This window comes from Dermacentor albipictus, chromosome 1 (assembly GCF_038994185.2).
Source record: "Dermacentor albipictus isolate Rhodes 1998 colony chromosome 1, USDA_Dalb.pri_finalv2, whole genome shotgun sequence".
In the NCBI taxonomy this organism is placed as follows: domain Eukaryota; kingdom Metazoa; phylum Arthropoda; class Arachnida; order Ixodida; family Ixodidae; genus Dermacentor; species Dermacentor albipictus.
The window spans coordinates 255,311,311-255,338,240 of NC_091821.1; the positions used below are offsets into that span (position 1 = coordinate 255,311,311).

At 49.3% G+C, this 26,930-nt stretch overlaps 1 protein-coding gene and 1 long non-coding RNA gene across 2 annotated transcripts in view; one reads left to right on the top strand and one right to left on the bottom strand.

Moving 5' to 3' along the window:
* LOC135901595 (uncharacterized) overlaps positions 1-17,282 on the top strand; it is a 543,147-nt gene extending 525,865 nt beyond the window's left edge. The window contains exon 10 of the mRNA XM_070531171.1: positions 16,530-17,282. The gene's annotated coding sequence lies outside the window, so the exon portion shown is untranslated. The remainder of the gene's footprint in view (positions 1-16,529) is intronic.
* Positions 1-26,930, bottom strand: part of LOC139054326 (uncharacterized) — a 208,579-nt gene that overhangs the window by 123,148 nt on the left and 58,501 nt on the right. The gene's annotated exons all lie outside the window — the stretch shown is intronic.

Here is a 26,930-nt window from a genome sequence, read left to right on the forward strand (position 1 = left end):
GCATTTAGAACCGATTTTGTGACCCACGAAGAGCGCCCACCGGCCTCGGCTTCGGCCGAGGGAAGCGGTAGGCTTACTCTCAGGCCGCATCGAGCCGCAGCCAATTACCGACCAATCGCTAATTTGACAAGCGGACAGTGACCCAATATGTCGACCGCTATGAGAATTGAGGTCGATGGCGAAGAAATTTCGCCGGATCAGCTCACGAGAGCCGAGGGGTGGAAAACCGCCGGCGAGAAGTTGAAGCAAAGGAGCCACGCAAGCCAAGATGGCGCCGAAGCCACAGTTGACGTCAGCAACAGACGTGGCGATGACATCGATGGCACCACTGACAAGAGCCTTCGTCACAGGATGAAGCGAGTAAACAAGGGCAAGCTGCTCAAGGGCGCGAGAATGCCGGACCTCCCGCGCGAAGACGTGAAGATTGTAATGCGGCCACGCGGCGGGCTTCAAGTGAGCGATGTGGCCCGGGTCGAAATCAGCCGAGCCATTACTGGGGCGGCCCAAGTCGATGCAATTGCAGCAAGAGAAGATATTATTTGTCCAAACCATCAACAGAACATAATCGTCGTGAGTACCTCGAAGAGGGAGCACGCCGAAAAGTACGCCATGGTGAAACGCATCGACATTCGAGGAACGGCCCACGAGGTGAGCACTTACGAATCGGCGCCTCACGGAACAGTTAAAGGAGTGATACGAGGCATCCCGCTAGAGGACACCGCCCAAGAAATTCAAGACCTAGTGGTGCACAAGCACAACCCGACGGCGTTGCAGGCGAAACGAATTGGCAAGACCAGATCCGTGGTGATCGCCTTCGAAGGACCCAAGGTTCCCAATTAGGTGCGTTACGGGAACCTGCTCGTTGAATGTTCACTGCACCGCAAGCAGATCGACGTCTGCTACGAATGCGGCCGCGTCGGACACCGAATGGACGTGTGCCCCAATCCCCAAAATCGCATCTGCCGGGGGTGCGGCATCGCCAACCCGGACAAAGAGCACGCGTGTGTGCCCAAGTGCGGCCTGTGCGGCGGCAAGCATCTCACCGCCGACAGGACCTGTAAGGCAAAATTCAAGACGCCGTACGTGGTGCGGCGCCGGCGCTGGGAGCGGCGCCGGGCCATCGACGACAGTAGCCAAGAAGATAGAGGTCCTGCAGGCCGTGCCCAACGCAGCACCTCTTCGCGGAGCCGTTCGAGAACGCCGGCCCGCAAGGGCAGCCACCAAAGCCGCCAACGATCAAGATCCCGTTCCCGGGATGGCCCGAACAGAGCCGACCAGGCGCCATCGGCTGGCTCCAAGGACGGCCGCCGCTGGGAGACGATGGGGAAAGGAGGCAGTCGTAGCTCGAGCGGAAGACGCCGGGGATCCCGTTCGAGGTCCCGGACCAGATCAAGAACCCGGGTCGAGTCCAACCAACGAGGGATACTCGCCGAGAAAAAGGTGGGCTGGACCAACAGGTCTTCCGTCGCTCTAGGGGACGACAGAGAGTTCCCACCCCTCAACCCTACCCCACCTGCCCCCTCTAGCCAAAACGCCGCAACACGCCAAGAGTGCGGCGAATGTACAGAACTTAAAAGACTAATCGAAAGGCAAAACGCCCAGATTCAGGAACAGAATGTGCAGATCAGAGCACTCATGAGTAAAATAGACGCGCTAGCTAGCAACAGCTCAGCGACTAAAATAACCAAAATGAGCACGGCGCCCGAGGACACCAACGAGAAACGCAAGGTGCCGCGGAGGGACCCCCTGTCGCCCCGCCAAGAGCGGAAAGGAGAGGCGCAGCCCATGCTACAAGCATTGAATGTTCAAGAAGCGATGGACGCTGAAACCACAGCTGACTGCAAGACGGCAGCAGCGGCACCGCAGACGTCAAATCAACAACAGTAACCGCCGCAAGAGCGCAAACTGGCAGCGATACTCGCAGCCATCAATCAAATTAACGAGAATCTCGACAATATGAATGCCAGGTTAGAGGTCTTCGAGGGTCAAATAAAGATTCTGTCAGTCAAGCACGAACGACTGGCGGCGAAGACAGCGACGATCACCGTGAAGAACAAGTTCGCAGCACTAAGGAAAGAACGCGCCAATAAAGTCAAGGAATCGATCGCGTACAGGCGCGGTCGCATCAAAACGTCAAAGGAAGATGGCGCAGACGCCGAACAGTAAAAAGCAAATCCGCGGGGGGGAAACAACGATCATTTACCAATGGAATTGCAGGGGCATCCGCACCAAGGAAGCTGAGTTACAACTTCACATAGATGGGCTCGACCAGAAACCGGATATTATCGCGTTACAAGAGACACACGGCAGACCCAGACTTCCGGGTTACGTGACCTACACGGATCCGTCGGAAGGCGGGACGGCGTTACTGGTGCGCACCAACATAGCAGCCACCCAGCACCTCACCGCGCAAAAGGGCTGCGAACACACGCTGGTCGAGGTTCACACAAGGACTATTGGCAGTGCCGGAAACCTGTTTGTGATGAGCGCATACTGCAGGCCGTCACAAAGGGAGTACGACTTTGAAACAACAGTGAGCCAGGCGAAGAGGTTGGCGGGGAACAGGCCGCTCCTGGTCCTAGGCGACTTCAACGCCCCTCACACTACATGGGGTTACAAATACCAATCTAAACGAGGCAAGGCTCTAGCAAAGGCAATGGAGGACCAAGAAATGGCGCTCCTTAATGAACCGGGCGTCGCCACCCGAAAGGGAAACAGCGTCAACAGGGACACCACCCCGGACCTGTCGTGGATGGCGGGCTCCCTAGAAGTGGCCTGGCGGAACGAAGACGTAGACCTGGGCTCCGACCACAGCATCATAACTGTAGCGATCAAGGGACCAAGGTACCGGGCAGCCCTCGGCAAAGCCCGGATCACCGACTGGGACCGAATGCGCAAGCACACGGACGAAGAAAACGAGACCTCCGGAGAAAACGCGGAGGAGGGCAGACATCAAACGTACGCAGAATGGGCGCGAGAACAAAAGATCACGCTCGACAGATTTACTCAAGAAGTTGTGACAACGATGCAGACGCCCTTCGTCGATGCCAAACTAGCACACATGTGGGAGGCGCGGCACTCGCTCACGCGAAGATGGAAGCGTCAACGACGAAACAAGAAGCTCGTCAAACGTATCGCGCTCCTCAACAAACAGATCGCTGAATACGCAACCAAGCTGTGCCGAGAGAACTGGATGAGTACGTGCGACGGGCTGCAGGGAAAGCTGTCGGCGCGCAAGACCTGTTGCCTGCTCAGACACCTGATCGACCCGTTCAGCAGCAAGACCGCAACCAACCGCAACCTCACCAAAGTTCTGAACGCTTACGATGGCAACGGCCAAAGGCTCATTGAAGACCTCAAGGCGATCTACCTCAAGACGGAGAGAGGGCGATTTCCGATACCGGAGGAGTACGGGGGACCGGAAAATCCGGCATTGGATGAACCGTTCACCATCACGGAGTTATTAACAGCCATAGACGAGAGTAATAAGGCGAGCGCACCAGGAACGGACGCCATTACATACAAGCTGCTCAATAACATGAGTGATGCGGCGGCACGTGGGCTCCTGGGTCACATCAACAGAACCTGGGAAAGCTCGAAGTTGCCCTCAGAATGGAAAGAGGCCGAGGTACGGTTCATACCTAAACCCGGCAAACCTCTGACCATCGAGAACATGCGCCCCATCTCGCTCACGTCCTGTGCGGCAAGGTCATGGAACGCATGGTTCTCAGAAGACTTCACCTGGACGAAACAAATCAGATGCCGGCGACCATGTATGGATTCCGCCAGCACCTGAGCACCCAAGACGTCTTGATCAAATTACACGAATTGGTGATTAAAAGATCAACGAGGCACGCGCCCCGGGGTATACTGGCTTTGGACCTCAAAGGGGCCTTCGACAACGTGTCCCACGCCAGCGTGCTCGAGAACCTGCGCAAGACGGGGTGTGGCCGCAAGACCTACGGCTATATCAAAGATTTCCTAACCAATAAAACAGCAACTATCCGGATAGGAAATGAACGGTCAGAGCCTGTGGAGCTCGGAGACAGGGGTACCCCACAGGGTTCTGTCCTGTAGCCTCTGCTTTTCAACCTAGCACTCCTGCCCCTGCACGAACTACTCAATCAGATCGAGGGCGTGGACCACGCGTTCTATGCCGACGATATAACGGTGTGGACGAACCGCGCGGGTTCCGATGCCTGGGCGGAGGAAGCCCTGCAGAGAGCGGCAACGATCGTCCTCGAGTATGCCAGGACCTGTGGCCTGAGCTGCGCTCCACAGAAATCGGAGCTGCTCATGGTACAGCCCGGAAGACCAAAGAAAGAGCCGCCGCCAAACATAATCATCACCATCGACGGCACAGAGATCAAACCAACGCAGCAGATCCGGATACTGGGCCTGCTGTTGCGCAGCGACGGCAAGGCGCACGCAGCCGTCAACAAAATCAAGACCACATCCGAGCAAGTCCTCAGCATGATCCGGAGAGTCACCAATCGGAACAGAGGAATCAAAGAAGAAGACGCACTGCGCCTGGTGCAGGCATTCGTCGTGTCACGCGTAACGTACTCCGCCCCGTAACTCCAGCTTGCGAAGGTGAACCGCGAAACGCTGAACACGACGATAAGGAAAGCAGTAAAACTCGCCATGGGCATCCCAGTCTACTCGTCAACGCAGAAGCTGCTGGGAATGGGTGCCCACAACACGGTGGAAGAGCTGGTGGAAGCACACCTATCCCACCAGAGGATAAGGCTGAGCCGGACAGAGCACGGTCGGGCCGTCCTACGCAAGATAGGATGGCAAATTGAACAGCTACCGACAACGGAGCCACTCCCCACAACGTGGAGAGACGTTATTAAGACCAAGCCCCTCCCCCGGAACATGCAGCCGGGGAGGAACAACGAGAGACGCTCTGCGCGGGCGAAGGCACTGGCTCGACAGCTGGAAGAAGACCCCGAGGTCCTCTACGCGGACGCCTCACTTACCAAGCACGGAACCAGAGCAACGGCGGTCGTCACCACCATCGATAAACTTGTCACAGGCGCGTCGATACGGACGACGAATACAGCCGAAGCAGAAGAAGTGGCCGTGGCCCTCGCACTCGCACAACCGGGAGTGAGGACCGTTGTCACAGACTCCCAGACCGCCTACGCAAGCTACCGCAAGGGGAACATCTCTTCCATGGCACTAGCGATCCTCAACAAATGCAAATCACCGGGGCGGGCCGTTGAGCTCGTGTGGGTCCCGGCTCACTCGCAAGTGGAAGGCAACGCACTCGCCGACCACTATGCCCGAGAACTATCGATCCGGGCCGAGGACGAGCCAGGGCTACCGCACCCCGTGACAAGCTACAAAGAAATCACGCAAATGTACAGAAGCGGCAGATGTAAGCTTCCCCGTCCGCATCCGCAACTCAACCGAATTCAGCAAACGATCGTGCGACGCACGCAAGCGGGGTCGCTAGCGCATCCAGTGCTCTTGCATAAGATATTCCCAACAGAGCATGACACTTCATGCCCTTTTTGCACACGGTCAAAAGGCACTCTAGCACACATCCTTGCAGAGTGCACTAAGCCCAAGAACCCCCCACCATCCCTACCCCCCACCCTCCCCAGCCCCAACCCCCCCGAGCGATGGGAGACCTTGTTGTCCAGCCCCGACCTACCGACCCAGCTCGCGCTGGCGGCTAGGGGCCAGGAACTGCTGGACACATATGGGACCTGAGAAGAAGGTTCCACCCCATCTGCTGCCAGCGCGCACCAACCGTCACTAAGGGCTCAGCACAAAAGTTGATTCTCTCTCTCTCTCTGGCGCACTGGGCGCGTTCAGAAGTCAGGCAGCATTAGGAAGCCTCCGGGTGGTATGGAAAAATGGTATCGAGAGTGGAGAAGGGCTCACGTCCGTAAAAAAGGAAGTCGTATGGACATATCTAGTAGTCGTTGCGTGGCTGTATTGTGTACGCATATGTCGTGAACGCTCGACTTACTTTTCTAGAGTTAACTAACTTAGGTTCCCATTTGTAGGGTCGAAACTATTCTATTCAACGTACTGTAGTAGCGTGACCTTCAGTGACCGGCCCTACTGTGTGTGATCTGTACTGTGTTCTACTTTATTCTTTAGATTTGTCCTGTTGCTCTTCCTTTTCTCTTTCCTCCCCTCCTTCCTATCTTCCATTTCTGTGCTGCTGTCGCCGCCCTTCTGAAGAGTAGGCAGGCGTTGTGCCCCTTCCGGTGGCAGTTGCTAGCCTGCTCCTCGTTTTCCCTTTCCTGTTAATGTTATATATGTGTTCAAAACTAATAATAAAAACAAATAATGTCGTAAACGGAAGTGCCTAGTCCTAATTTGAATAGTAGGAGGCGATGTACTACATCGTGAGCATATCGCCTAGAGCGCTGTTAAAGATCACCGCCAGGTCACTAGTTTAGGGGTGATAGCTTGTAGTGGTGCCGTGAATAGTATTGAACTTAGTGAGAAGTTCCTGGACTACTTTAGCAAAGAACATACACCCTCGGTCGCTAAGCAGCTCGCTTGGCGCGCAGTGTTGAATAATAAAGCTCGCAAGATGAAGAGAGCAACATCAAAAACTGCAGTGGCTGGCAAAGCAGCGTTATCTACATATCGAGTTAGATGGTCGTCAGGCACAATGATTCACCGGTTGCCTGTAGGGGTGAAAGAAAGAAGCCCATTAAAAATTATGAGGTTTTACTTGCCAAAAGCACGATCTGATTATGAAGCAAGCCGTATAGTGAGGGAATCCGGAAATTTTGACCACCTGGGTTTCTTTAACGTGCGCCTAAATCTAAGTACACAGGTGTTTCGGCATTTCGCTGTCATCGAAATGCCGTCGCCGTGGCCGGTATTCGATACCACAACCTCGTGCTTAGCAGCCCAACACCATAGCCACTAAGCAACCACAGCGGGTGAAGAAGCCAATAGAGGTCTCTACTAAATCGATTGAGTGGAGCAGCAGGGCACGGCAAAGGCAGCAGTAGGCCACGCGTATACTAAGGAGATGTCTTTCGCCGCTGAGCCGTTGTGCACGAACGAATGTATACTTCTGAACGCACTTGTACTTTCCGTGCCCGTACATAATCGCTGGCGAAGTCTGTCTTAAGTTTTCAGGATGTCAGCGTGCGCGTTTTGCGGGTCGGCGTGGAAATACGTGCACAAGTTGAAGCGCCGATAGCGAGGTACTACAAGGAACCGTTTTCGACCATTGGGCGGCCGTTGCGGCAGTACAACATGGCGTTCTGGAGCGCTTAATCGGAGGCTTGTCGACGACGTGCTCGAGACATTCGTGAGAATAGACTCACTGTGCGCTCAGAGAAAACGTAAGCGAAGCTAGATCCAAGAGTCTCTGCGCTGTTCTGAAGGCGTATCGCTGAAATTAATGTCTGCAAGCGGCGGGAGAGAGTCACAATGTCAAAGAGTGCGGGCGAGCGAGAAAGCGCGTCTGCGTCGGCATCCTTACGTCCTGAGCTCATACCCGCCATTTCTATGGAATGCTTTGTAAGGTTCACGAATTGGGGCTCGTTTTACGATTCTATGAATGTTTCGTCAAGCTTTATGAAAAATGAATTCTGTTTCTGAAAAGGTTTCGCTCGTAGGTCCCCGAACCCTCCTCTGGAAATCTTCCGATGCATTGAGAAGCAATGCAAGAGAAGTACTTGATTCGAGCAGGTTTATACAAAGAAATTTCTGAAGTCGTTCTCATCTAAACGCACTGTGTTGGTTGTTACTATATCCTCTGCAAACATTGTTATTTTTGTGCTGCGTCGATAGTACAATTATTTTTAATAAAGTGCATATGTATCCCTGAGAAGGTGTCTGCTCGGGCAGTCCTTTTAAAAAAATGCGTGCTATATCACCCCTCCTCAGGCTCCTTCCTCTCTCTCTCTAGGTAAACGTGATTTTAAGAATTTTAAAGCTTAAAGGTTCCCAATTAAGCATGCTTGAGCGGTAAATGACACGAATGCAAAGGAAGCGCCTAACGGCTAAGGCGACCCCAAGGATTCTTCGTTGATTCCTGCTGGCAGAGTGAATCATGATTGGTAACCACCTTAAACGGACAGCAAAGAAATTTCTGTAAAGTCCCAACAATTACCACACATTCGTTTTTAGTAACCTCATCAGTTACCGGCGACCAATCAGAGAGGCGTCCATTGCCGGTCAGAAGCTTTGTCAAAGGCGCGATTATGGAAGCGAAGTTCTTCACCGAGCAATTAGAGCAAAGGTACAGGCCGACAAAGCGGCGAAGAGCTCTCACTGTAGACGGCTTCGGGAATTTAGCAACAGCATGAAGGTTCGCGGAGTCGGGCAGGACGCCTTCCTTTGAGACGGCCTTTGAAAGGAGTTGGAAGCTATTCATTGTGAAACTGCAGCGTTTGTGTGTTGCCTTTGCCTTGGGTTTCGTTTATTGCGTGTGCGCTGCAGTTTCATAATGAATAGATATTTTATATGCTCTAAATTGTAGCGCTGCAGTATATCTCACTGATTGGTCAGTCTACATGTACACAAAAGAAGGTGACACAGCTGTGCGTGCGTGCGCGTGCGTGCGCGTGCGTGCGTGTGTGTGTACGTGTGTGTGTGCGTGTGTTCAAAAAATGCAAGTGGCTGAAGTAGTGTCGATGAGGAGAATGACAAATAAAATACGGTTAGAAACACCTAAATGAGACGTGACAAAATTGCTGTATCTGCCTCTTAACGGCTACCTGGGCTTAAAATACCGATTGCATGTAGCAATTTGGCTCCTCTGACAAAGGGAAATAAGATGAAAGTTAGCAACCCAACTGCTATCTGGCTGTCAAAACTTTGAGGATCATTTCCAAATATTCCTTACGGCTACTGGTCATGACTGAGCATAGAGCGATTATGCGGCGAAGCACCTCGTTTCCTTCCATTTCGCATTGTAAGTGACATACACACACAGTTGTAGACACAGACGAATATTTTTACTGAACATTTGACAACGCAACAGTCAGCATCTTGACAACTGTGCACTTTTCGCGGCTGTTCTTGTGATACAGCATCGTGTTGAAGTAAGCAGCCGACGTCGGCTAAGGACGACTCACGCTGACAGTGCATTTTTTTTTCAGTTTTGCTGCTTGTTCTCTCTCTGCATCCGTGGCGTATAACGATACGATTTCGGATGCGATTTCGCGCTATAGCTTACCTGTACTGGGTGGGACCAGTAAGACCAACCTCCGTGCCCTCCAGTCTGTACAAGCTCAAGCTCTGCGAATTTGCCTTGGACTTCCCAGATGTGCATCCACGGCAGCAACAATAGCCATCGCGCACGACCACCCCATCGATACGTATCTTCAAGTCGACGCTTTAAGGATGCATATCAGACACTTCGCGCGACTTCCATCGCATCATCTCGCCTCCCTTCCTGCCACTCGACCTCGTTCAGCGTTTAGCAGGATTATTGCCGCCAACCACGGAACTTTACCATCAAGCTTCACGCCTGCAGCACGACCATCTCTACCGCTGTGGTGCCTTCATCCACTCCAGGCTCTTCTTCATATTCCCGGTATCAAAAAGAAAACGGAGATGTCATCTTTTGCCCTCAAACAAACCGTGCTTTCATTCCTTCATGACAAACACAAAGAACGCATCCACGTTTACACGGATGGTTCTGTCTGCTCTAATAGCTCAGCTGGAGCAGTGGTTATTCCCGCAGAGTCTGTCACCCTCAAGTTCAAGACGTCTCACGTAACATCATCGACGGCTGCAGAACTCGCAGCTATCCGTGCTGCTTTAGAGTTTATTAGTCACAAATCGTCACAGTCATGGTCCCTCTTATGTGACTCGAAGGCAGCTCTCCAGTGTCTGATGTCCCCTTTCAACCACGGACCAAATATGCAACTAGTGGCAGACATCCGACTACTCCACCATCAAGCAATCAACAAAGGGCACAACGTCATCTACCAGTGGATACCGGGTCATTGCGGAATTGCGGGCAATCATCATGCGGATGACGCCGCCCGATCGGCCCACGACGGTGCCCGCGTTGTACCACTACCACTGTCACGAACAGACGCAGCCACAAGTCTTCGCTCTCTCGCCCGCGAGCTTACGCAGAATCTGTGGAACACCAGTGAGTTCACGAACGAACGTCTCCACAGACTGGATCCATGTCTGCAACTCCGGCTACCACCAGGGTTACCACGAGCGGAAGCAACACTTCTGTGCCGCCTGTGGCTCGGCGTCGCTTTCACGAACTCCTATTCATTCCGTATTGGAATGGCCGACAGCCCTACTTGCGGAACCTGCGACTGCGAGGAGACGATTCAGCACCTCCTTTGTGACTGTCCCAGCTACAAAGTGCCAAGAACAGTGCTCGTAACCGCGCTCGAAAAACTGGACAATCGCCCCTTTACAGAGGAGAAGGCTCTAGGACACTGGTCCAGACGGGCTTCGGCACTCAAGGCCTTAAAGGCTTTGCTGAAGTATCTAAGGACTTGCGAATTGTGCGATCGCCTTTGAGTGTTGTATCGTGTAGTATCGCGGTACTGCGTGAATTTCCTTAATTTTTTTTTTTTCTCCTCTTCTTCTTCTTTCTCCTTTTACTCCCTTTACCCCTTTCCCCAGCACAGGGTAGCCAGCCAGTACTTACACTGGCTAACCTCCCTGTCTTTCCTCCTCTTTGTCTCTCTCTCTCTCTCTTCGGATGCTGTAACTGCTTGAAGCTTTATTCGTGCTCCAGGATGCGTTCCGTTCCAGTGACTGGTGCAAGGTAAGGCTCAACACAGAATAGCATAGGGTCTCTCCCTCGCCAGCATGTTTGAAATGTTGAACACATGGGGAGGAGAATCGCATTCGAAAGGGGTCGGAAGCAAAAAATTATATATATATATATATATATATATATATATATATATATATATATATATATATATATATATATATATATATATATATATATATATATATATATCCATTTCTGCTTGTTGCGACCTCAACAACAACAAAAAAGACAAAGAGTGGTGAGCGACAGCTTAGGGGTTCTAGCTTTTTTCGCGCATAAGGGGCCCGGTGCATCGCTCTTGTCCGTGCATGTGATTCTACTTCGCAGCCGCGGCGGAAGCGCATGGATGGAAAAAGCAAAGCAGCAGACGGTCGGGCAGTGGTCAGGGCCATGATGGAATTGCATCGATCGCTGCCTTTCTGCCGGCGCTCCTGCCGTTCTTCCGAGTTGCTTCACCTTGGTGCCAGCTCTCCTTCATCTCTTGCCGTACGCTTTCTGGACGGCCGAGCATTGAGTCTCCCTCGCACGCTCTGCATCCTTCTACGACTCCTACTCTTGCTGCCGCCAACGAACGGCGTTGCGCTTCAGTGCCCTACACCCGCTCTTCTTGGCGTTCACGCCCCTGTGGCTCGGACTCGCGGATGAGTTACACAGCCGTTGTACGGCGAGGTACAGTTTGCGTGTCCGTATTTATGGCAGGAACCGAGGGAGGAAAACGGGAAACGCATACAAATGTCGCCGTGACTCGAGACGGGGATGCGCCGAGGTAGCGGCAAACGTGGAAGATATTGTGTCGCGACCTTGTAAGTAGCTATGTGTCGGACCGGAGGATGCTCAGACGCATCGTTGTGTCGCCAGAGTGTTGGACGTATTCCGCTTTCTGGGAACCTCAACGAGGCCCGCTACGCGAAGGCGACGTTCGTGCGGAAGGCTGTTAATATTAAACGGAGAACTCGGCGTACACTTTGAGAATACCTAATACCACGGCACTGGAGTACATACTTTCGACGTTAGCACGCGCCTGCTGGAACGGAAAGGAAAAGTGTATACGGCACAGGCAAAAAGGCAATAAACTTCATCGTATACATGAATGTTGTCGTCGAAAATCAGTGACACGGGTACAGGAAGCGAAAAAGCATAAATGTGTTTTACAATATGTTCGACCTTGGCAGTCGGTATAGTATACGGGATTGTTGAGATGGGTTCATTAAGATAACAACATAATGTTCAAAAACTGATTTCCGTAGGTTCCATTGCACATTTATCTGTTATTTCGAGACTTTGTAAAAGGGCAGTTGTGTATATTTTATTTATACATACTGCTATCCCATGACACTGGGACATTGCAGGAGTGATTACAGAAGAGTACAATCAAGTACAATAAATAACAACAAAGAATGCGGTTAGGCAAATCCTTCAGATATAGTTCGTGGGACAACTACTCTAATGCGCCGTCTAAATTATTCCACAACTCAACAGCAAAATGGGAAAAAATGGAAACTTATAACAATATAAAGGAAAAAGGAGTGAAGGGCTTATAGTCAAGGGGTGCGTACGGCAGGTAACACGTGCTGTACAGCTGACAAAGGAAATGAGTGTATCAGTGCATTTGGCCAATGACAATCTTATGCAAAATGGAAACACGTTCAGATATACCCCTGCAATGTGGAGCGACAATAAACGGGAATAAGACGAGCGTGAAATATTCCGGTCGTAGCTTTCAAATATGAACCTTGTAGCTTTTTTCTCAACTTGTTCAAATCTACATACGGGGTGATCTCTTTTCCTAATGCGAGATCATTACTTGGCTCATTGTGTGACCCCGCCGTCATCAGAAAGCCGTGGCAGAAAAACGGCACACGAATTACGTCATCTCCGTCTAAACCCCACCCCCACAAAAAAAAAAAGAAAGTGGCCACGGTGAGAACTCGAGCCTCTGCCCTACCCCTAATGCTACCACTCAACCGACGAGCGTGCAATCCACTCCGCCACCGTTGCAACAGGCGCCAATGATACCTTCGAGCCTGTGCACGTGACTGGGCACCGCCTGCGGCCTGGCGGGTGATTCACTGGCCGGCAGAGCGGGCGGTTGCGGAGCGAGCACGGCGAGGTGCAGCCGCTCGCTCTTCCTTTCGCGTTTTCAGGCACCCACCGTCGCCGGAGCCCATGAGCGATGACGACGATGACGACATGCCCCCTTACCCCTCACCGCCTCCCCCCCCCACCCCCCGAGCACGCTGCAAAAAATACACTTTATGTATCTTACACCGTGACCAAAAGTATAAGGTGGATTTCGCCTACGAACCCTATGGAGAAACGGAATGTTAACAATATATGGTGCCACTCGGAAAAGTAGTGGCATCGCTCGGCAAAATAGTGTCACCGCACTGAAAAGTGGTGTCATCACGCAGAAAAGCGGTACCATCGAGAAAGAACATCTCAACGCGATGTGCGTGAAACACTAATGGGAATTCTGGAAATAAAACTCAGCTGGGAGATCGCAATATGGCCGTTTTGTCGTCTCGCGTTGTTGCGACCTCATAAGCAGCAACATTACACTCGGAAACATAACGCAGTAGCATTAAGCTCAGCAACATTTCACCGCAACAATAAATCCAGCGACATAACTCGGCGACAAGTAATGCTTTCCCGTTTACACATCCTAAGAATTGCTTAGGTTCCCCCAGAGTTTTTGTTTTGTTTTGTTTTCAACCACAGAATTATTTTACAAAATCGCCTCTGGCAGATTGCGTAATTGTAGCCCTTGAGCTGCAATGCCCAAAGCGGCGGCCATAGCTCACACTTGAAATCGAAATGCATAACGGACTAATCAAATCAAATAATTAATTACCTTAATAATTCATTTATGGCATCTATTGAAATTTACGAGTTGTAGCCGGTGAGTTTGCCAGGCATATCCACTTAGAACGAATTTTGAGTATGATAGCGGGTTAGAAATATGAGCCATCAAACTAGAGGGAAAAGGCGCTGTTCCCCTTCTTTAGGCAAATGTCTTTTTTATGTATTGAAGCGCAGAAGTAAATGGCACAAAAGTGTCAGGCCGCGACGATATCGCAGCCTAGGCCAATCTAGGCCAATCGCGTGAGGCGAAACTGAATGTCGACCTTTCGAACGCGTACAAGATAGCGGCCCAGTCGTCGCTTTTTGTAACACCTAAACCATAGAGAAAGAAATTTCAACAAGAACGGACGCTCCCATAGAGCCCAGCGGCCGAATTCACTGTAGCACACCAATCGGGTGGTATTAACTCCTTCCGGTTTCGGTTTTGGCGCACGCGTTTTGAACACCAGTTGGTACACGCCGCGCCGCCTCCGCTGTTCGGCGCGGCATTTTTTTTTTCGCTTCTGCTGAACCCCGCGTGGCCTTGACGTGGAATCGTTTCATTATTTAGTAAAAATGATTGCGAACGACCTTTACAACGCTCCGCCGTATCCGTCAGGTGAAATTTCATAAAGAAAACTCAAGACGTCTTCTGAAATTATAAACTGTTTATTTTTCTCTATATAAATACTCGTTCCGGGCTTCTTCTACATTCATCCAAAGTTGGGACACCATGTAAGCAGCAGTCATTGCCGTACGAAGCTCCACCGGATGCCATCAGCTGAAAGAAAGTAAAGTACAAGCATGTATCATTTTGGTATATTGACCTAACACGAGTATTGCGTGTAGAGGCGAAACGTGCGTAAGTGGTGAATGAGCGGCATTATAGATAAATTCACTTTTACGTACATTTGTCAGCAAAGACTCCTCCCAAACAATGCCATAAAATCTGAACAAAACATCCGATCTTCAAGCACCCCTCCCTTTCCGGGCATTATTTCCTGCACCCTAAGTGTGCAAATACACGGGTGACGGCGCGTTTCCAAAACAACTTGGCCTCAGTCGACGCGATGGTACGCCAAGTACACAGAGGTGGCTACAACACAGGCTCAGCAAGACCATGTTACACGCTCGCAGAATGCCTTCTAGTCGCACTCAAGACACATTCGTGGGTGCAAAGCCTGTTTTCAGTCGCTCAGAATATATAAATGTCATGTTCTTGAGCTCATCCGTGTTATCTTTTACGCGTCCTGCCGGCGCAAGCAACACTCCCGTGTTATCACTCTCGGCAATCGCTCGTCGCGTTTTCGACAAGCGTGAGTACCGAAATAACGTATATGTTGTTGCAGGGCTATAAAATGCGTCACAAACTTGTCCCACTAAAATTCAGTAAGCGCAAAACTAACTCACTATGGCTGGCTTGCTTTTTTGCTAACAGCTTCACAACCCCAGGCGCGGCGAGCATGCCTCAAGATATACCAAAAAGCTACCAAATAAATTACAATCCTTTTTTGGGTCAGAGAATGCGTCACGAACTTCTACCAGTATATCCCTTTTTTCTGATGCTCGCGTCAACTAACGGATGGAGTTGAAACTAGGCGTGACGTGTTTCCTGTTGCCAGTTTTTGAAGAGTGTCCCCTCTTGTTGAATTTCTTTCTCTATGCCTAAACTGGCACGAGTCACCCACCTGTAAAACGAAGCAGAAGAAACTAACGATCGCAAGACATGCCGCTGCCGGACGCACTGAATGGAAATTCTGTCGGCGACGCCTTTATAAGCCGGACAGACAACGTAGGCGTCGTTCCAGTTGCACGCCAAGTGAGGTAACGCCAGCCCAGTAATAGACCAGATGATGGCGAACAGTTCATAGAGGTGGTCAGCTTCGGGCGAGTGACTCAGTGAAGCGGGACACGGTGAACAACAGGACTGATTATATCAGTAAAACGGCATGAAGTGAGCTTCGTGGGACGAAGGAAACCTTCCCAGACGATAGTGGCGACCAGCGCTTGCGGCATCCTGCAAATAGAGGAAGAAACGAACAGTGCAAGCCACGCTACTGGCGGACCTATTCCTTTTTGCTTTTTGTTTCTTTCGTCTTTTTTTCCTCCTTTTCTTTATCGTGCGCGCAATTTTTTGTGACCCTCGGGGCACTGCATGAATTCTGTTCTTTTAGATGTCCTGCCTGGCGAGGTGTACATGCAGTGTAGTGCAGATAACTTTTTCATGAAAGAACTAGAGAAAAAATACGTACATTCATCTGATAAACCTTTTTATTCATACATGCAGAGCACATAAGTAACGGAGCAACTCCGTCAAGAGGCTGGTTTAATTTAAACCCTCTAAGAAGGCAATGCAGGCACGCATGTGCTAGTGCTATGAAAATGGTCCAGCATTGCTTCTTCACTACAAATGAAGTGTGGCGGTCATCGAGAGGCTGGTATGAGAGGCATTTGGATATACCTTTTCTTGCCGGTCACGTAGTACACACCACTACGTGTGGCGCATCGTGTTCTAAGAATGCGGTGCAGGCTTGACCGTCCTTTACGCGGAGATTGCTGCCATATTTAGTGCCTCGCTAGTGCGCGCGATTGTCGGTGACTACGCATCACTTGTCGGTACACACCACTTGTCTTTTATTTTCAGTTCATAGCGGAAAGCAACGAGAAAAGGCCGCCGGTAGCCATGCAGCCCACAAGCTGATGTGCAAGGTGATTAATGACATCGAAATAAATAGTGGGGCAGTAGGGGATAGAGACAATGAAAGCAAGAGACGTAGAAGAAAACGAGCAATCACCGCCAGCTGCTGCGGCTTAGACGTATACGGTGCACAACGAAAGAGCGCAATATATACACAGAGCGTCATGATTAAAATGCTGGCGTTAAAACGCTGTGCAGGCTGAAACACTGCTGTGACGTACCCACGGTCTCGCTCCCTCGCAGTACCGACTGCCTGTGCAGCAGCCTGGCGCCTCCTTAATGAGCTCTGCCCGATGTTGGGACGTGACGGCCTTCTGGGCGCTCGACCGGCCACCGGCGCGCGCCGACACAGAAGAATGGGCCACGCATCCGTCTACCAGTGTGTGTGGGCGGCAGGCGGCTCAGGGCCGATTGTTACGCCTGACGTGCTCCTCTTGCCAAGTCCACAGCTAGTGAGGCGCAAGCGTCCTGCTCAAGGAGTTCTGCGCGGCCCGAGATCGGCACCCATAACGCGTGGCCAATCACTCGAGGTGACGCCAAGAGCCGTCGCCCGAGACGGCCGCATGCAATACCTCCGATGAAAACGCGTTGGGGGTGTACTTACGCTGACCTATCACCCGTTGCGCGCTACGTTAGAAACTATTTGTTTAAGTTGATGTATTCGTGCGTTATGTGCGAAAAATGCAGCCGTAAGTCTCGCGCTTTCGTCGCCCACGGCGTCATAGCCACTGTCACTTTGGCATGCCGGCTCTTTCTGCGCGCCTTTTGCCGCATCAAGGGCAACGAGTCAGGCTGCAGCTCAGAACGAAGGCGAAAACGGAAAGAAGCCTCTGATGCGAATATCCGCAAGTCTCAAGCATGCCATATTCACCGCGGTATGGCGCATCGGCCGGCTGAGAGGAGCCAGGTTCAACAGGTTCCCTTTCAATATTGCTTTTTAATACGACAATTTTCACTAGCCTGTCTCCGTCTTAAATCTTTATTCGCTTCTCCTTAATCTAAAGAAAAGATAACATAGGCACCTTTCGGGGCTTATCTTGTTTCCCCACAATAATCTTCGCCAATCCTGCTTGCATTTTCTTTCTTTAACGCTGTGCTTCCGGTATACTTTCTGGTCACGAACGGCATGCGCGTATCAGCAGGACCTAACTTTCCTGGCAGCAAAGTAGCCACTGGAGATGGTAAAAAAAAAGGAAGTGTGCGCAAGATTGAGAGCGATTACTGTCGGGGGACAAAATCAGATCCAACGGCGGTAAAAATTTAGAGCGCCTACCACTGGTTCCGTTTGCCAGCCAAAACCGCTCAGCTGGCTTTTCTTGGTTTTACCTCCAAGCTAACATGTGAAAAGATTGAAACTATCGAGCGTGGAGACAGAAGTTACAGGGCGTAGGGCAAACAAGCTGCGGATCAGAGCTACTGATCCACCTTATCATGGCTTATACTTGAAAAGCATGAAACGATATATTATTTACATGTTACCAGTATATAGCCTGCGCCCGCTGTTGCATCTAGAAGCAAAATACAAGACATAAGAAAAACGTGCAGTACCAGTTTTTTTTTTTGTGCATCAAGTAGCGCGAATTTAAACGCTAGACGCATGAAATACAAATGTCGAGACGTTCGAGACTCGTTTCCACAAATCCAATCGTAAACAAAGATGGTTCGGAATAACTTAAGCTATACCTAGTTGTCGTAGCGAATGAGGTGATACCTAAACTATTGATAGTGGCAAAGAACTTCTTGTGCCTCTAGCATGAAGCATGTAAGTAGGTTTCTTTTTTCTTCCTGGGATAAAGGTCAGTAAGCTCTTTTTACGATGCCTCTTCACTGCTGAAGAATTCTGCCTTACGGTGGAAATTGACTGTGATGTAAAATGTCTTGACAGTTTACATAAAAAAAAAAGCACTAAAGACGAAGACGAAGGAACACATACGACAGAACTGGCGGTACTTCCTTATTTCCCTTATCTCCTGTCGTATGTGTTCCTTCGTCTTCGTCTTTAGCGCTTTTTTTATGAAAACTGTCAAGATGAACCAACTCGCCCAAATCAAGGTATTCTTAAAAATGTATATTTTGGCGCCGACAGCGGATCGTCACTGCCGTCGTCGGCGCCACGTCAGTTTATTTACTAGTATTTCTGGATAAGTCAACCCCTAACTAGCCTATCTTCTCTTGTTTGCGCATCGTACTAACGAAAAACCATGTTGGCACTATTCTCAACATGCTGGCAGGAAGTGCGCGGTGTAGTGGACGCTTCTCACACTGTTGGGGGAAACGATACTGTGGCGCGTTCAATAAACAGCACTGAATAATGACAAACACCTTATCTGAAACCTTCTTGTATTGTCCGAATTTCTTGTCGCAACCACTGCGAGTGCTTTATTTCAGGGCATGCTTTCCGCAAAGACTAGGTTATATTGCAAATTCCTTCCTGGCAGGGTAGAAAATCGGAGTTTTTTTCTGGTTACCCTATAGCTTCCTGCCTTTCCTCTGTTCTGTTTCTCTCTACCACTTTTATAAAAGTGCACATTTTTACAACGATAGGTAGCTGCCGCTTGTTTAAAATTAAGTAATCGTAAGAACACTGAGCATTTAACTGCAGCACCAGGCTTTATGCTATACATGATGCATCACGGCGCCTTTTCAACGCATTCCACAAATTTCCGTTCCGGCAAATTTTACTCCGATTGGTGTCAACTTTAGGTCACATGAAGAATATTTAAAACATCTGAGCTCTGGCGGCCAGGTATTCATTATTTAAGGTGAAGAGCAGCGGTTACCTTAAGAAGCAAAATGTGCACCTTCATAAACGTTACAGTGTTGAACGCAAGCTTAGCATTAGCGCGCATTTCAAGAAATGTCGGGTGCACCAGCGTCGTCTCAAGTCGTGTACCACAGCCATAGGAGGCTGTTGTTAGACAGTGCATGGGCGTTTTATCAACAGCATCATAAGGGTCTTGACGGGAGCAAGCCAATGCGTTAGGACGAACGATTAGTCTGACCGGCTGCAGGTGATCGGGCAAACGCGAAAGTAATATTTGGTTGCTTTGCAAAATAAAACAAAAGTGCTAGAAGCAGAGCTGACTGTCACTTTGCGACATAGCTGACACCATCGTGGCGCGTCGCCAAGCCGCGCTGGCACTTAGTGTCACGCGCCCGGCAGATCATAGCGACGCCTTCGACGTGTGCTGCCTTGCTGATGGCCACTACCGACTCCATCTGCGTACCAATCCGAAGACAACGCTAGTTCGTACGTGCGCACAACAAACGAGCCACACAACGTCGTGCACCTTGCATTTGTCATGTGGGAGTGGCAGACATGTTCACTCTTTGTGCCTGGCCGAACAAACATCTGTGTTTATTACGAGTGAGTTGCGACAATAATAAGAACATGAAGAAAGTTGCTGCAATAATTTACCGACACGTGGCTCCACTGTTTGACGTGCGATATGGCAGGCAGCAGACCTTAAGGGTTCAGATGGGAGTGAGGACTAATCTGTAGTTTTACTTCTTGTTCCTGTATCAAGTTCTATCAATATATAAAATTCTTTTAAAACGAGCAGCTAATTATATCTTCGAATCTCTTCAACAACGAATGCAGCATTAACATATTAGTTTCGCTACTGATCACAGCACGGAACGCAGAGCCACTATGTCATACGAACATAAGGACTCCTCGAGGGCTGTTCTTTGAATGAACAAGTACTTATGTTTTATGTGCTAAATATTTGTTTCAAACGATCCGGCATTTATTTGCATTCAACATGCGATTAGGTTGCTTCTTTGCGTTCGTAACAATGCTTATCGTTGGGAGTTGAACCATTGGCTGAAGCGTCATTGCGATAGTTCACTCTATATTTTAGTTTCATTTAAACGGTATTCTGGAAGATGCCGAGCTTTGGCTGTAATTTAAGAAAAACATAAATTAAGCTAGTAAGTTAAGGTATGCGCAGATAGGTTCGAGAAACAACAATGCATCCATGTCGCAGAATGCAGGGTAATACGCTGGCAAAGAATAACGGCTCGGTGTTTTTGATATGCCCAAATAATAAGTATTCGAATAGTATTAGATGTGTATTGGATGGTATGTCATGACTATTAAATTCGTATTTGATTTGCTTTTGAAAAAGATGGCGAACATGAATGTTCGCGTGCCTTTAGTTTGACATCTACCTTGTCATTCTAATAAAGTCAAAGAAAAGATAGGCGAAACTGCCAATTAATTTTTTTCTCGTGATTGCTCACTTCAGTATCCGCCCCCATTGTGCGCGCTTACTGCCTATTGGGGTTACGCACGTTTGGAGAAGCTCAACGAGGTCTTGTGGCGGTGGCGGTCACTATGAGAGCTCGTCTGTATACGCATTACGTGAGCGTATACAGACGAGCTCCGATGGTCACAGCAATCCGATGGTCACAGCAAGCTGTAGCCTAGCGGCACAGCGACTGACCTTCAAGCAAGCCGGACGAGCCAACGCCGTTTAGGTGCCTCGAACTGCTCATTTTCTGTGAATAGCGGCCAGCATCCACTGGTGTCCGTTGCCGGCTCCATAAAAAGAAACGCACGAAAAGCTACGGGCGTTTATCATGATAGTGAGGAGCTGTCTGCAAGGGCACATATGAGTGCGAGAGCCTCTTTAATGCGTCGAATTTCCGCTGCACAACGTTCTACAGGCACACATTCAAGGTCTCAAAGATTACGATTTGCTTTAACTCTGCCGATGCTATCGATTGCGCATCTTCTCAATCTGGAGGCGGTAATGGTATTACGGCGTCTCGAGGTGCAATCTTGCGCGAAATGCGTGCAGTAGTGACATTGGGAGTAAGGCTGTTCAAATTTTGACTGCACCGAAGTTTGAGCGTCCGAGAACTTGACCCGCCCCCTGCGCAGTCGAATGCCCTATAGGAACTTAATGCGCGCGACGGCGAACGGCGCGAAAGTGTACGTACGCATGACTGAAATGCTCAGCGCGTGTACTTGGCGCGTGCAACTCGCACTTTCACCGTCTGGCTCTGTGCTCTTGCTTCATCCTTCTTCGCCTTGATGAGGGCAGGTGTAGCGAGTAGACTTTTTTTTTTCCTTCCGTTTGTTGACACCTCTCGGCTGAGCGCGCATCCTTGGTTCATTGTCAGGGCCACGCCGATTCTGGCACGAAGACGGCTTTCGCAAGCAGGCTGCGTTGAGCATCCGGGCCAATTATACCCCGCGCATCTCTCGGAGGCCGGCCGCGGGGGAATCCCGCGCGCTTGCTCAGGAGGCGCCGATCGTCGCAACTGCGTTCCCGGACGGACAGCACGCGCTTCCTGGTCGTATTGCGAGGGGCGCGCAGCTGGGGGCGGGTCTCCTCCTTCGCCTGACCCCGAGGCCCCTCCGAGGCACGCCGCGCACGTGTACGTCAAGCGGGGCCTCTCCTGCCACCATCCCTCCTCGCTCGCCGGTGACGCGCGAGACGCGTGTCGCACGGAGTGGCTTCCGGGACTTTGTTCTGCGTCGTACTTCTCGACATGCGCGGCGACACTGTCACAGAGGGAATCCACTCGCGATTGAAGTTCTATAGTGATACACTGATGATACGCGCCACAGCGATGAGAACCTTGACACACTGACCTCGCTTTATAGTGTGACGCTCCTGGAACGTCTACTGCATTATTAGCCACGTGGCGGATAGGCTCCTGGCTGAATTTTTTCCCCCCAACTTATCTAGCTATTCGTTGCAGCTGAAGGCTGTACCTTAAGCCGCGAAACAAGTGTTGCGTCAGAGGGTCGAAGCAAAAAGATTATTGCAGAAAGTTGGGCGGGCTAGTTGTAAATATGATATTACTGAACACTTCAAGCACTTATTAAGAAGAGAACGGAAACAAGGCAGTCGGGTCCCTTTGTCTTGTTCACATTCTCTTGTTTCTTATATAAGCGCTGGAAATATTGAACTATAAAACAAATACTGAAGCCCATGGATTCATATTTCTGAAGCCATGCAATCATAAACGCATGAATAACTGGATGAAATTTTGCGCACAGAAAGATAAAGGGGACGGGAGGGGGCATAGGGGGGCCTGACTCACAAGGGACACTGCAGCAAATACTGTTTGGTTTACTTGGACTGCATCAGGTGTTTTAAGCTTTTATCCAAGCCTGAGTTAAACACGGCCCGCATTGACTAAACTTCTGGGCCCGTAGTCAGAAAAGGTTCTACACTAAAGAATTGTTCGTAAGAGCACATTTCAGCCAATTATGATACTGCACATGTTATTACCAAAGGTCATCAGCCAATGACAAAGAGCACTTACGAACGAACAGCTTTGTTAATTAGCACCCTGTCATATGCACGTGCATTTCTTCATTGGCTGGTGTTTCGTGCTTTTGCATTCCTCCTAATGGCGGCCGTGGTGCCTCGAGCACGCAATACTGCTCTCTATTGTGAAACCAATAGAAAGATTTGAATCTTTCAGTGTATGAACAGTTTTTTTTTTTAGGGGTCTAGTGCTGTGGTGAGCGTAATACGCGACTGCTTATTTTATAGCGAAACTGTCAGTGTGACTAGAAGCGCTCGGAAACGTTATATGCGTGTTTTCAGAGAGCCCTGAGAGAACTGAATAATTCATGGAGTTTATATTTAAAGAAAACCTGCAACATCATAGGCGTGATGTGCGGGAAAGTGTTGAAGTGTACTGACTAGATAGGGGCTGAATGAAAATTCCCAGACCCTCGCTTTTTGTCCGCTCAGAGGCGTTATTACTATGTGTGACACTTGCAAAGTTTCTCCACCACCCTAGGAGACCCAGAGACGGTAGCAATTCAGTACTTCTACAAAATAGGAGCAATGTTAAGAGTCACGCGTACCGAAAGTTGGAAGTGTACGTGTAATTTAAATAGAGTCTTTGTATGAAATTAGTTCAAGAGCGTTCCATAGGTATACAAGTGTACATTACGATCCACTCCGGACGCCTACCCAATGTCCTGAAAGAATTCAATATGCCACAAAGTTGAACTTCCTAGAAAGTTGGGAACAGGTTATGGACAATTTGTGGCAAAAGTTTCAAAACAATGAGTCTATACAGATCTTGACAAAAAAAATAAAAAACATTTTTTTTCATTGCTTGAAACCGTCGCACGGCTGTTATCAGCTATGTTTCCCAATGTCTTGACAACACTCTACTTTACACCGAGTTTGAATTTGATTAAAATTACTGAACGTTAATGTTCTCGTTAGTTTCATGCGTTATACGACGTTCGTAGTAGGTTTCCTCGGTGTCATCGGTGCACTAAGCGCGGTACCTTGCTTAATTGGTGAAAATAAGGCGCTGTCAAAGGGTGAAGTGTAGGCGAATTAGTAGGTGTGTGGGTTAGTTACAACTTTTGCAGTAAGATTATGTATTGAAGCTCTCCAGATCGTCATAAGTGGGTTTTACAGACATTAGCTCGCTATTCTGAGAGAACTTTCACTACCATCAAAATCAAGCTTGGTAAAATTGCTGGGAACATTATGACCACTGAGCCTGCGAAGTTAAGTCTGTGTGGATAAACCACAGCCACTGTAAAAGTTCATGAAATGCTCGAAAGCATTATATGGCCGTTATTTGCTATGTTTACCCATGTACCGAGAGAACTATCGGTCACATCGACTTAACATCTGGTGAAACTAGGGGAATGTAGTGTGTAATGTATAGCAAAAATTAAAGTGTGGCAAAAAAAATTGCGAGCTGCGCAAATAATTACTGAACACTCGTTTTCTCCTTAATTTAATGCGATATACAACGCTCGCGCAGTGTCCTTGGTGAAAGAAACGAGCGAACTTGTCTATATTCCGCAAAAATAGTGGGCATGTTATGCGTGATATGTAAGGAAAGTTCAAAGTGTATGGTTCAATTACAGCGTTTAATTAAGCCAGCTCTCCTGGGATAACTTAAACAGTCCCCAAGACCAAATTTGGTGTAAATGGGGGAACATTATAGCTTATGTACGTGAGAAGCTAAAAGTGCATGTGTGAAGTACGGCCTTGTCAAAAAAAATTTAAGAGCGCAGCTCTTAAGCGCCCGTTCCTGCGTTGAACGTCGGCGTGCCTCGGCGTCGTAGGCGCAACCGAGTGAACGAGCAGAGCGAAGGATGAAAGAGAGTGCGGAGCGCAGTGGGGGATGAAAAGCGAAAAGAGTGCGAGGAGGAAACTGGAGGAGGAGGCTACAGTGAAAGCATGAGGCGGAAAGTGGAGAAGGAGGTTATGGAGAAAGCGTGAGAAGAAAAGTGTAGTGCCGCTATGCGGCGACGATGGCTACGAGATGGCGCCAGAATAGCGCGCGTCGTCTGTTCACCGATGGCATGCGGCGCGCGCATCCAACGCTACTATATACGAAAATCAAGCGCTGCATTAGCGGAGGTCTGTTTGCGGCGGTTGCTGTGAATCGCGCGCACGCATCAACCTTGCGCTGTCTCTCGCGATCTCCCGACTACCCAGGCAGCCGCGCTACACTTCGCTTCGTTTGCAATGTGCCGCACGAGACAGAGTATACGCGCCCGCCAATATGTCGTAATATGAAACACATACAGAGCTGCGCTCAAATTTCGCATTAGGTGGTATCGTAATCATCGGTGAATTTCTTTAACCAAGTGCTCGAAAGCGCCAGATATACGGACAACGTTGGAAACTGGGGAATATGTAATATTGGTACAACGTTTTCAAGTGTGTAACTGCAGGCAACTGGAGTTCTTAATGTAACTGCTGGAAAGAAATAGCTTCGCTGGAAATCTGGCTGCGATCTTGTAAGGTCGCACAAGTCTGCCGTCTTTAAAATCAGTCAGTGGGAGGTCACTTGCTAAAATCGCATGGAAAGAAAATGTGTTAAACTATTGTCGCTTATATCTTCGCAACTGTAGTACCCAGGTGCCTTATTTTAGTATCGTTGTGTAGAGGATATAAGCATTAATATATCATGCATGTGTCGTGCGCACAAATAGTGCCATTGTCGCGCCTCTCATGACGCAATCGCAGCTGAATTTAGCCTCTCACTTGACGTTCAGAGAGGCATGGCTCGGCTATTCACTTGTCCATCTGAGCGGGAGTAGTCGCGTTTGAAAAAGCTCACTCAGCCATAGTAGGTATAAGCCATCAAGCTCAAACCTGTGCTTATCATAACTTATAAGGTGGACAAATGGGCCACTTTTTCTTTCTTTTCCTTTCTTTTTCTTTCTTATTAAGAAATTTCATGCTCGTTCGACTACGCATTCGACACGTAGAGTTCAGAAATGGCGTCAAGAGACTCGGGCAGTAAGACAGAGTGGTATCCAACTTATGTGGCCTCGGCATAACATGCGCGTCTCCATTGGGAGCGCAAGCGCCTGAGATTAAGCCAAGCGATGCAGGACTCCCAGCCATGTACGAGTACTGCGAGTTCGAGCGGCGCAGGACAGTCGGGAACCACCAGCAGGGGGTCATTTCTTTACCTTAGTGCCCAAACACCCTCTGCAAAACAAGCGGGCCTACTACGAATACGAAGCGAGCACGAATGCAAAATTAGACCATAAGACCCCTGCTAGCTCCAACACAAGTCAGGCACGTATGATTTCTAATACGTGAGTGAATGTCATTCGTGTATTTGGTTACGTCATTTCAGTACCTTAGTACCCATACACACCTGCAGCACGCACAAAACGTGTCACGTACCCCACAGCGGCTGCGTCTCTGATACAGGCTACACGATCTCTTTTTTTTTTTCGTCATGAAATCGTGGCACAAAATACCCAGTCTTGGCTAGTATCTGGCTACTGAGCAGCATGAAGTGCGATACGCGACATCGGATGAAATTTTAAAAGAATGTTCTAACAACCTGTGCTGGTCTTATCAATCTAGGATCTCGACCTCATATCTCCAAGCTGCGTCTTTTTCACAAGTTCTTTCATGCGCCACTTCAAATTTCGGCTATATTACCGTCTCATCACCCGTCCAACCGCATTAACCACAGTAAGCCATGTAGCATCCCCCAGTGCAGGCTACCTCCCATCTACGCTCATTTTTTGCAAAAACCGCAAGGAATTGAAACGATCTGTCTGCCAACGCCCCGCACCACTTCGACCCACAGCACTTTAAGGCTGTTCTCGAGTCACTGTTCTGTTAAGCTCAGCCTGATGTAACACCCCATTTCTGAGGCCTTTGAGGTATAATAAACGAAATGAAAACAAGAAGTGAACAAGGTAACTGACCTACTATTCACTTTCAAACTAGCATTGTTTAAGTTAAAGAACTTCATTGCTATTGGTAGCGAACACGTAGCCACCCGACATAACTAGTCGCAGTGATTCAGTGGCTACGGCGCACTGCTTCTGAGCACGAAGTCACCGGGTCGAGTCCTGGCAGATGCGGCCGGTGTTTCGACAAAGACGAAATGAAAAAAAAAAGAAAGCTCGTCCCGACTTACATTTCTATGCACATTAAAGAACCCAAGGGGATCAAGATTAACCCGGAGCTCTCCCCTCTGGTGTCTCTCATAGACTCATTGTTGCTTTAAGACATTAAACCTCATGGACCAATCAATGGACAAATCATGGACCTCATGGACAAATCAACCGCACAAACTGCTCTTCATATTCCTTCGAATCAAGAAACCACAAGCTTCAAAAAAGTGAAAAATAATCAAGTAGGCAGAAGCATTAAGCAA